This window comes from Tachypleus tridentatus, chromosome 11 (genome assembly GCF_004210375.1).
Source record: "Tachypleus tridentatus isolate NWPU-2018 chromosome 11, ASM421037v1, whole genome shotgun sequence".
Classification (NCBI taxonomy): Eukaryota; Metazoa; Arthropoda; class Merostomata; order Xiphosura; family Limulidae; genus Tachypleus; species Tachypleus tridentatus.
The window spans coordinates 38,172,485-38,185,049 of NC_134835.1; the positions used below are offsets into that span (position 1 = coordinate 38,172,485).

General features: G+C 34.7%; 1 protein-coding gene across 1 annotated transcript in view; it reads left to right on the forward strand.

Annotated features, from left to right (window-relative positions):
* The first annotated feature begins 1,817 nt into the window (after positions 1-1,817).
* The window catches only part of LOC143231953 (nephrin-like), a 225,857-nt gene continuing 215,109 nt past the window's right edge, over positions 1,818-12,565 (forward strand). Inside the window, exon 1 of the mRNA XM_076466842.1 lies at positions 1,818-1,929. The gene's annotated coding sequence lies outside the window, so the exon portion shown is untranslated. The remainder of the gene's footprint in view (positions 1,930-12,565) is intronic.

A 12,565-nucleotide genomic window follows, 5' to 3' on the forward strand; every position in this document is an offset into this window, starting at 1 on the left:
ATTTTCCAAAATATTTTTTTTAAGTAGACTTACATTTAAATAAAGAAATGTGTGTAAATGTTCATATTGTCTCTGTTTCTCAGAGTTAAAATTTATGTTTGAAGTTAAAGAATTTGATATATACTTTCAAGAGAATCTACCAACACTGATTACTGTTGTGTGTTCAGAAAACTATTTTCCGAATTACTTATAAACGTAAGTCTATTTCTCATATCTACATTGATCACCAGACATGAATTTTCTGGAATTACTTCTTTACCGAGAAGGATATTGTAAAACAATATATATCTAAATCTACCTTCATAACATTTCTGTCGTTTTTCACTGAATATGTAAGAAGAAACGAATAACGCCGAGCAGCGAGGACAGAATGATGAATGATAAAAAGAAAATATTCTCACAGTGTTTAAAAAATGTGCTGTTGGAAAACAAATAAACAGCGTTTTCCGTCTTATTTCCTTTGTTTGTTTGTTGAATTTCGCACAAAGCTACACGAGGGCTATCTGCGCTAGCCGTCCCTAGTTTAGCAGTATAAGACTGAAGAGAAGATAGTTAGTCATCACCACCCACCGCCAACTCTTGGGCTTCTCTTTTACCAACGAATAGTGGGATTAATTTTCCCATTATAACGTCTCCACGACTAAAAGGGCGAGCAAGTTTGGTGTGACGGGGATTCGAACTCGCGACCCTTAGATTACGAGTCGAGTGTCCTAACTACGTATCCATGCCTAGCTTCTTCACTTTTATAAAAAAAGTTGGTAGTGAAACTGGCAGATTATACTGCTGAATAAATTATGTTAATTTGTGGTAGAAAACTATATAGTTTATTTTAATACATATATATAAACTGAATAAAGTGATATCAAACGTGTGTGGCACTTCATTGAAGTTAAACATTCTGGGACGAGTCGGTGTTTAGTAGTGTGTAATAATTGATGTGAAGTGAACAAAGTCTGTGTGACATTCCACTATGTTTAACCGAATGTTTACGCTTATTTAAAACATTCTACGTGTAATGAAAGGCTAAACCTTCTTCTCTAGATCTCTATTTCTGCACTGAATAACCAGTGTGTTTATAGATCTTCCTTACATCCGGACACTAGCTTCCTCTGTGTGCGAATACGAAGTCTGCAGAAGCTCACCTGGTTTATATATTATAAATACAATTACCTCCACCATGTGCAAACTAAAGTCGTTTGTATGCGAAGACACAAGCAGGCTGTTTGTGTGGGAAATAAACTGCTGCTTTGCCTGTAAATACATCTTACATATGCAGACTTTAATGTCTTGTCCGTCTTAACACTAACGCCTTATGCTTATGAGAAAATTATTTCTGTGTATGCTGGAAATATTAAATATCTGTGTTCAGAAAGTAAGATGTATGTGTGCGTACGTTTATCCAAGTTTACCTCTTACATCTTACGTGTGTGTATCACATAATTATTAACATCCAGCTTCCATGAATTAGCACACAGTTGAGTGAACTGTTTTGTAAATGTTCATGACTGTATCTTAATTTTCCTTGATGAATTAGGATATCAATTAATAAATACAAATTTTTGTAGTTCGCAGTGAGTAGCACGTTTATGTTATTCAATAATATTAATGGATTTGGCAAAAGCATCTATAGAAGGTTCCTGGGATAAATCCATTTATTTGATCGTGTATTTTAATGTAACGGGAGACATACAATAGTTTTATATCGGCAGTCGTTTCAGCATCGATTGATGAGGAGACTTACAAGCGCCCCTATACGGCTTTTGTTCGCACTAACGGAACATAATTCGAAGTTAGACATCGCAGAGTTTCATTCAATTGCGAGACTCATACCTAAGGGTGCAGTCTTCAGTGTTTTGTCTAGTGCGCTCATGTAAAGTTCATTCTTTCTTCTAATTCTACGAAATGATCTTTGTAAGATGCATCAAGTTGGTGAGTAGACTTATACCTACCTAAGTCACTTATTTGTGGGACAAGATATTTTAAGGTTAAAATAATACTTAGTATTTTCACAAAATCTCTAACGATTTTTTTAATTTTATTTTATGTGATAACATATGAGTTTCTATACTTCAGGTATATTGAATAATAAATTAAACAAAACCTAGAAAGAAATGTGAAAACTAAAAAGTTAGATTTCGCAGTAGTTCATAAAATGGTCGTAAATGGAAAACAGTATATAAAGAAATATACAAAACAAAGCTGGTTCATTTTCACATTACAATTCTTTACATTACATTATGACACGCAAGCAGCATACCGCCCAATATACTGAATTATTTTGATCAGCATAATGAAGTATATTAGCCGTTGTTATTTTACAGATCCTTAAATTATAATGTTAAAGGTGCTGTTGAGATTCGAGTGTTTCCTAATAACAACATGGATTTCCAAATTACCTTTCGAATGCAAAGATGCTTACTTTTTTTTCCTTATAAAATAAGCCATATATCACATAACTGTTGTTGTTTTTGTGTTTTCATATCTATTATAGAATATTAAGTAATCAAGTCAACTTTATAAAATATAATGCTTGGAAAAATGGTTTTGTTACACAATTTCTAAAATAAAATTCATTGGACTTTTTTGTTAATGTTCATTTATGAGTTAAACTTTTCGGAAAGAATATTTTTTTAGAATCAAACGATCTTCTCTCGAAAATAATTTAAATAAATTCTCGTTAAAATGTGTAAAATCTTATAACAGAATGTTTGTATAGAGATAGTTTTAATGATATTTACGTAATTTAGATCGATTTAATTTATTAGGAATTTTCGTTTGGTTCAAAATTTATAAAAACAGTTAGTTAGTGGTAAACTTCACGCATAATGAAATAGATTAGGAATTTACCAACAATACAATCTGAAAAAGCCCCGGCATGGCCAGGTGGTTAGGGCACTCGACTCGAATTCCGATGGTTGCAGGTTCGAATCCCTTTCAGCCATAGGGACGTTATAATGTGTTTATCAATCCCATTATTCTTTGGTAAAAGAGTAACCCAAGAGTTGGCGGTGGATGGTGATGACTAGCTGCTTACCCTCTAGTCTTACATTGCTAAATAGCAGAGATACAGTGTATATCACTAGAGCAATAATGAACTACTAGTTACATGTGGTTACACTTTCAAACAGGAAATGTAACTTGTTTGGTTATCACAATTAAAACGTGTTTTCATCAATCACTTAAAAAATAGAACGACTGAGTTTTAGTCTGTGAACTATGTTTATAAAATAGGAAATCTTGCAAACTAAAATCATCAGGGTCTCTTTCATCATCGTGAGTTCTTTGTTTTAATTAGTTTGGACAAAGATTTGCACTAGCCATATAAACTAAAATTGAATTATATTACTATTCACCTGCTCATAAGTGCTCTGTATTAAAATCCCAGCAGAATAGATTTCTCTAAGCACAATGCCTTAACTCGTTATATTCACCTATGTTAAGATATACGTGACCCGGCATGGCCAGGTGGGTTAAGGCGTACGACTTGTAATCTGAGGGTCTCGGGTTCGCATCCCCGTCACGCCAAATATGTTCGCCCTTTTAGTCGTGGGGACGTTATAATGGGAAAATCAATCCCACTATTCGTTGGTAAAAGAGTATCCCAAGAGTTGACGGTGGGTGGTGATGACTAGCTGCCTTCCCTCTAGTCTTACACTGCTAAATTAGGGACGGCTAGTGCAGATAGCCCTCGAGTAGCTTTGCGCGAAATTAAAAAAAAACAAAACAAACAAGATATACGTGCTAAAATCTAAGGAGACTGCAGTGGAAACGTGAAATCATGCTTTGTGTTGATTTTCATCAGATAAGTTTTGTAGCAGTTTCATACATTAATTCTATCCTTATACACCCTACGTTTGTGATAATAGGTTTTTCTCATGTTGCCATCCATCTGTTTTGTCTCTTCTCTAACAAGTGAACAGATAAGAAATAATCTCCATATTTGAAGAATAGAATACATTGGGCTTGGGCACATATGATTACACTATGTAACACAAGCCGTAATATCAATAATTAATTAAAATCTGAATTAAGATATACCAATCTTGATCAAATGACATTTTTGTCTTATTTACAACGTTTGGTTCAGTACAAAACTACATATCTGTGATATGCCTACCATGGGTATCGAAATTCAATTTTTAGCATTATAAGCCCCTAGAATTATCACAGAGCTTATCGTTTGTTCATTATTCTATAAAAATATCGATTTTAACAACCAAACTAGCACGTGCTCTAATAGATTATGTTTGTTATCAACACTGCTAAAAATAAATGATAATCTTATGTATAGTTGATATGTACCTGAAGATAAATAACTGATCGAAAACCAACGGAAAGGTCAATAGTATTATGATACCTTTATATGAAGGATAATTTAACATACTCTTAGAATGGGAAATATTCATTTTAGAAATAGGTTCCTAAATAGTACCTTATAGCGAATACAGTGAGCAATACTCAATTAATCCTCAGGTTGCTCGAATCTTGAGACCACGTGCTTAAAAAAAGTTATTAGGATAACGGAAATAACAGAAATGAATGAATTTTTAATATTTTATAAAATCAAGGTTTTTAATCATAATCTATTATATATTAAATAATAATTAGTAAGCGGTTGTTGATGTTTTTACATAACTTACGCTGCTAATTACACAATGTAACACAAATTTTGTTCCTGGATAGTGTGTGTTACTTTTTAATTGTTTATGTTGTAAAAGTACAGAAAATGGCCATTATTCACTTTGCTTTTGTGACCTGGATAATGAAATTTAGAAATTAACTTATTTTCTATGTAAAAAATGGGCAAATTTGTACGTTTTCAGTTACATAAGGTCTGTTTGTTTGTTTGTTTTGTTTTTGGGAATTTCGCACAAAGCTACTCGAGGGCTATCTGTGCTAGCCGTCCCTAATTTAGCAGTGTAAGACTAGAGGGAAGGCAGCTAGTCATCACCACCCACCGCCAACTCTTGGGCTACTCTTTTACCAACGAATAGTGGGATTGACCGTCACATTATACACCCCCACGGCTAGGAGGGCGAGCATGTTTAGCGCGACGCGGGCGCGAACCCGCGACCCTCGGATTACGAGTCGCACGTCTTACGCGCTAGGCCATGCCGGGCCCATAAGGTCTGAATAAAACAACATGTGAATCAAGATTTACATGTATTTATAGTAAAGTTATACAAAAATGAACAAAAAATGTTGAGAAGTGAGTAGTTTATCGAGATTTGGGACTATAATGTAACTCACTTTCACGTATCAGCCACCAAATATAGTCTCGACATTCGAATTTGTTAGATCAAGATCTCTGATCAAGTCATTGAGGTCTCTTTGGTTGGTGTAGTATTGGTTTCTTTCACCAGCTGCACCTCTGAAATTGTAATCTGGATCTTCAATGTCTACCTCCTCTTCTGATTTTCTTTTCTCTTCTGAGGATGGCTGCTTTCTCTCTGGCGAAGTGGGTACAGGGAGCTTACTGCAGTGTGGCACTGAGACGATGGATGATGGAAATTCCGGATACATGATAACAGATGTATTTTTGCCATCCCGACGTTGAGAACGGTCCACCATGCAGAAGTAGTAATTCCTTGAGTGGTCAGTGGGTTCACGCCAAATTCTTTGAAATAGCGAACTTCATGGCTCTCTTTTCCCCTCTGTACCATCCTGCAAAATAGTAAAATAAAATTGTTATTATAAAGAATAAATTTATTTCCTCCACAACTAATGTGCAAGAGGTTCATTCAAAATATTTTTATGTGATATTTTTTCTATACTATTGGAATTTAAAAAAATAAAAGACATTTAAATTTTAAAAGGTCTAAAATTTGTATAATATAAAATATTAATATTCAAGAAAGAAAAAGTTTACGTTTTACCTTCTAGAGTTTTATTACAGAGCTCGCAGGTAAAATGAGGTGCCCAGGGTTTGTCTTGATCCATGACAGACATGCCGAAGTATGCCTTGTAGGCTTCACACATTTTAGCAGATGCTGTCACAGAGTACTTTTCGCTCTTGTCTTGATAAATTGGCCACATACATAGCAGAATGCTTTTGGAGAATGCTTGCAGCTTCTTGATGCCGTCTCTGATAAAATCAGATAGGTCTATGTGTTCACTCAGGCAGCTAGAACTAATCCTGTATATATATTGCTATGGAAAAATCTAGAAAATTCTAAAAGGTTCTTGAAAATTATCGTAAGTTCTACAACATTCTAGAAAATTCTTTAAAAATATTATAAGTTCGAGAAAAATTCTCGATGAACTACTCAGCACTGAATCTACTGTACCTGGAATGTTTTGGAAAATGGGTAAATTTGAAAATTTCATTACCCAGGTCACAAAAGCAAAGTTTGAAGAGAAAAATAGGTCTTATTCATTTACTTTAGGCATAAGCAAATGGGAAATAACATTTTCTGCCCAGGAACAAGAAAAAGTAAAAATTGTGTTTCGTAGTGTTATAGATGAAGAAATACGTGACTTTGTGAAAACAACCCTAAAATTACGGACTTATTTGATATTTGTTTTATGTTATACCAGTGAAAAGAACAGGCAAAAATTTACAAAAAAATCAGTCACTTTGTGTGTAAGAGAAATACGTACTAGAGGTAATTAGTTGTAATATTGACGTATTTTTTTCTATTTTTATGTGCGTTACATACATATTATGAGATACTCTGGTAACAAGTAAGTAATTCGATAGATAAATAATTCAGAAAAATGTTGATGGAGTCGATATGGACTTTAACTTTAGGGTTAATAGAGTACGGTATACAGTAACATTAAAATGTAGTATCACTGCTGGACTTGCAAACAGATCATGGCTTTCCAGTTTAACAGGAAAAAAACATAACATCGGACTTGTCCTAATTAGCTGTATGATGTAATCCAAGTGGTCACTTTGGTTTGTTTTGAATTTCGCGCGAAGCTACACGATGGCTATCTGCGCTAGCCATCCTTAATTTTGCAGTGTAAGACTAGAGATAAGACTAAAGCTAGTCATCACTACCCACCGCGAACTCTTGGGATACTCTTTTACCAACAAATAGCGGGATTGACTGCACATTATAAAACCCCCACGGCTGAAAGGGCAAGCATGTTTGGTGCGACGGGGATTCAAACCCGCGACCCTCAGATTACGAGTCGAGTACCTTAACCATCTGGCCATGCCGGTCCTCTAACCGGTCAAAGAATTTAATTATCGTTGCGTGCATAGACAATACCCGAGTCAGGTCACTGTATGCCTTATGCATAGAAGAAGGACATTATTCTAACATAGTAATATGACAAACAATGATTTATAAGCATAATGAAGTGGTTTTAATTCAGGGGAACTACTTCATGTCTCGACAGAACATTGTTTTGTCTGTCTTATGCGAAAAATGTGGTAGATACTCTGTCTATTAAATCGCTGGGGAATTAATAAGTCAAAGTAAAGTCATTCATGAGTTCAAAAGATTTAGTCAGTTTACAATATCCAAGTTGATTATTTTAGGATTGAAATATAAAATACAGAAGTCACTGGTTTAAGCTAATTCTGTTTGTATTTATATCCAGAATCGGATTACTAGTGTTAAAACGTCAAATTTTAAGGTCAAAATATTTTGCTTATCTAGTGTTTATGGATAAGGATTGGAACAAGAAAAATACTAGAGGTTTAAAATCCCAAGTTTCAAAGTTAAAGGATTTTTCACTCCACGTGGTATTCTTGGATAATGGAATGTTTATTTATTTATGTTATTTTTATTAGTACATGTTTTTACATATTTTATCTTACGAATGCATGGTTTATAAATATTATGCCTTTTTAACGTACGTTTTCCAAAAAAAACAACAACTAGTGGCTCAGCGGCATGTCTGCGGACTTACAACGCTAAAATCCGGGTTTCGATACCCGTGGTGGGCAGAGCACAGACAACCCCTTGTGTAGCTTTGTGTTTATTCAAAACAACAAAAAAGCATTGTTTATTCCACATTCTAAGGATTGTTTCTGTTATTAATTTTCGAAATATTGTTTCTTATGTTGAAGTTTTCTAAAGATTACTTATTACTATAAAAATAAACATACAGTCTAGAACATCACGTTGAAATGTAAGGTTTTACTAATTTAAGAGTTTCTAACTGTTTAGAGAGCTCTTTGTCGGATGGAATTGAAACATTAAATAGAATTGTTTTTTTCAAAAAAGGAGAAATCAATCGCGAGGAAATTACGAGGTCGTACATATATTATTGCAAGGCGCTCGTTATTAAAGTTGTTTAGGTTTATCTACAAACGATATGTAAATACATAAATTTGTTAATAAAAGGAAATTTATAATAAATTCAATGAATGTACATACAAGTAATAGATATGTAACTTAAAACAGTATAAAAATTAAATAAATGAAACGATAACCAGGTCTTAAAAAGTAATATAGTGTCCACCAGCATACAGTGTTTTACTACGACGTCATAGTCCATTGAACTTTTCATAGCTGAAGTTAGATTATTGTAGGGATATTTATCACTAGCATTATAATTAGAGGATAGTAGGTATATTCACCGCTACGTTTAAAATTACAGGATAGTAGGGATGCTTACCGCTAGGATTAAAATTATAGGTTAGTAGGGATGTTTACCGCTAGGATAAAAATTATAGGATAGTAAGGAAGTTTACCCCTAGAATTAAGGAGCTAAATATGAATTGTGACTCATATCTTGTGTCTTCTCTGATTTCATTTTAATGTCTTATGCTTCTGACTTTTATTTAGTTATTTACTTACCTAAGCTCCTCACTACATACGGAGCATATGCCATCAACGACGCCATCTAACGTGACTCAGAGCTGTATGTTTTTCACCTCTTCTCCAGGTATATCCCCGCTAACTTTTATTCTGTTTCTGTGTCTTTGCCAGTTGTTCTCGAGTCTGTTTCTCCTTCGTTCACTTTGTGCGTTCTATGCCCAGAGTTTGCCAGGAGATATCGGATGTTTCCTTCTTTGGGGCATTTCCTATTCAAACCCATTCTATACACTGTAACTGCTGGCCAATAGGCTCTTGGTGAGCCCTGTCTTATAGATATTAATTTCTGATTTTGTTACGCCATCGGATCTTTAAAATCCTACGTTGGCGATTTTTCACAAATGCTTCGAGTTGGCACAGAATTTCTTTTGTCATCTTCCGTGTTTCTGTTCCGTTCAAATTTTTGTTTTCACTACTTTCAGCCATCCACCCCAGGTATGGTTATACTATCAAGAACTTTGGTACTTTCCAAATTTATATATTGGGAGTATAGTATTCTCTGTTTCCTCGTCGTGGCCCGGCATGGCCAGGTGGGTTAGGGCGTACAACTCATAACCTGTGGGTCTCGGGTTCGAATCCCCGTCGCGCAAAAAGTGCTCGCCCTTTCAGCCGTGGAGACGTTATAATGTAACGGTCAGTCCCACTATTCGTTGGTAAAAGATTAGCCCAAGAGTTGGCGGTGGGTGGTGATGACTAGCTTCCTTTCCTCTTGTCTTACACTGCTAAATTAAAGACGGCTAGCGCAGATAGTCCTCCAGTAGCTTTGCGCGAAATTCAAAGACAAACAAATCTCATTTCGCGTATCTGTACTGAAAAATGTCATATTTCCGTACTTGATGTTTTGTAAGTGTGATGGTCAAATTCAACTATTTAGTTAGTGTTACCAGGTGGATATAGGTATTGTTAGGTACTAGTACAAACAGCCTTTGCTAGCTTTCTACGAATATCCAAACAATCAAAAGTTCCTAAATGTAGGCTTTGTAGGCACTACGTTTAAAATGATGCGGTTTAAACACCTAAAGTTGACTAAGCATTACATACTAACAGGCTAAACATTATGAAAATATCATGAAAACTACAGTGTTTTTTTTTCCATTTCGAATTTAAAATTAAAGGCGTGTAAAAACATAATTTCATTTTTTATCCCACAGGTCACTGTCAAAGGCTCCCCAGTGGCACAGCAGTTTGTCTGCAGACTCATACTGCTAAAAACCGATACCCGTGGTAGGCAGAGCACAGACAGCCCATCGTGTAATTTTGTGCTTAATTCCAAACAATCCAAACCACTCTCAAAGAGTTTGGTTTGTTTGTAATTCATAACGCATAAGGGTTATGTGCGCTAATGGTTCCTAATTTAACTGTAAAAATCTAGAGGGAGGGCAGCTACTCATCACCGCATGCCGCCAACTCCTGGGCTAGTCTTTAATCGGAAAAGTGGGATTGATAGAGGTATTATAAAGCCTACACCGAACCACCTAGCCATCCCTGGCCCTGTCAAAAAGACAGAAAATCTACCTGAAATTATATTTTTACACGCTTCTAATTTTGAATCTCAAAGCTGGACAATTTCAGAGTAGTGTAGAAAAAAAAACCCACCAGCAATTTACGTGTTTTTTATTACAAACCTTGTACCTATTGGTTTGTAATGCTTCGCTAACTTTCTGCGTTTAAACCGCAACTTATGAAGGTTATGTTGATATTTTTAGAAATGCAAGGTATATAGATGTCTTCAGTTACTGTTTCAAATATGTTTTACATAAATTCTTTAAGATTTTTTGCACCGCATAAGTAACCTGAAAATGGAATGAGGTTACTCTCAAGCTTATTGATGGTATTTTTTCCAATGTAAACCATATTTCATTCATGAATTATTTTTATACGAATGAACCTAAATCGGTTTAAATGTACACCCAGAAGTGTCATAAGGCAACAAAGGGTAGTTTAATGGAAGTGATTCTTTATAGTATCGTTTTTTTTTCTCTGTCGCATTGTTAATAACATAAATGTAAGTCACGTTTGTACGAAATTCAAGAAATAATCTGAAAAATTTTACCGAATTTTGATTGTCATTTCAAAATCGAAGAAATTATTAACCATCAGCAGTGTTGCTTTTAAATCACTATTGAACAAATGTAGTTTCATACTGACGTCTGAGTTTGGTGATGGTCTACCATCTGAGCCTTTGAAATTGTCTTCAAACCATCTAATGGCAAGTGACGTATGCAAAATCAAAACAATAAACATACAATAACATTCAAAACTCATTTATTTGGTTATGCTGGGAAATCGTAGGGCAAAATGTGTTTGTTTGGATTTTGTTTTGTTTTTAAGTGCAAAGCAGCATTATAGACTCGGTACTGGTACTGAAACCTAATTTTTAGCATTATAAAACCACAGGATTACCGGGGGGAGGCATTAACAAAAGAATGATGTCAATTACTTTTGAAAATGAATATAAGTTAAACACTTACCTAATGTCTCCAGAAACTTAATAGCAATCGCTACACTTTCATTCTGTGTAATTAGCATACGAACTCGTATTTAAACACTAACTTCATAAACGAACTAGCCAGTTTGTGTTGATCAAATCAAACATAGTTTAGTCATTGGATAAAGTTAACAATTCTAAGATCTAAATCTTTCTGTAAGATAATCTGTTTTATAAGAGAAACAAAACTTTAACAAAACTACTGCACACAGAAAGAAAAATCCACTCACTTTAACACTGGTGGAGTTTATTGTTCTAAATATTCGTAACATGGATAAGATATACGTATGTTGTAATTATATTAAATAAACCAAGTGAAAAATCTGATGGGTAGCCAAATGTCTGGTGAAGGTATCAAAAGATGCATTACTCTCACACTGTCTCTGCTCATAATCGGAGGCGTCTTTCTTTACACATGATGAATTAATTGTGAACTGTGGAATGATTATGGAACGCATCTTCCTCAGATTATAAAAACAGTGTTTGTCGTCTCACTGCGATTGTTTGTAAAGAAAGCGATATGCACGAGCAAATTTTCACGAGACTGGTTAGGAACACCAGCCTAGCTTAAGATAAAAGCAAAGAAGACAAAGAAAGAAAACTGTTTGGAATTGGAAACCGAGCTGAAAAGACGACAATTTTATAATGTTTTGTTTTTAAATTTTTTTTTTCAACTTTTGACGGTAAATAATTTGAATTTGCTTTAGGAGGATTATTTTACTTGGTTGTTAATCTGTGTTACGAGGAATTGTTATGACATGTACTTTAGTTGAATAAAGCTTTATGTCTATCCAGGCATAAAAAGCAAAACTATTGTTTGATTCGTATTTTCTTTATTAACAGCATTTTTTAAAATCTAAAGTCGTAAATCGTTAAAATATTTTTATTGAATAACGTAAACCACCAGAAGGGCCGGCATGGTCAAGGGTGTTAAGGCGTGCGACTCGTAATCTGAGGGTCGCGGGTTCGCATCCCCGTCGCGCTAAACATGCTCGCCCTTTCAGCCGTGGGGGCGTTATAATGTAAAAGAGTAGCCCAAGAGTTGGTGGTAGGTGGTGATGACTAGCTGCCTTCCGTCTAGTCTTACACTCCTAAATTAGGAACTGCTAGCGCAGATAGCCCTCGTATAACTTTGGACGTAATTCGAAAACAAACAAATGATAAGAAATTGTAGACAACTTATTAATATTTTATTATCACTTTAATGATATAAACATTTACATGAATATTTATCTTATATTTTATTCTACATTTTTCTTCCACTAATTATAACATTTGTTCACGTGACATTTAAGAATAT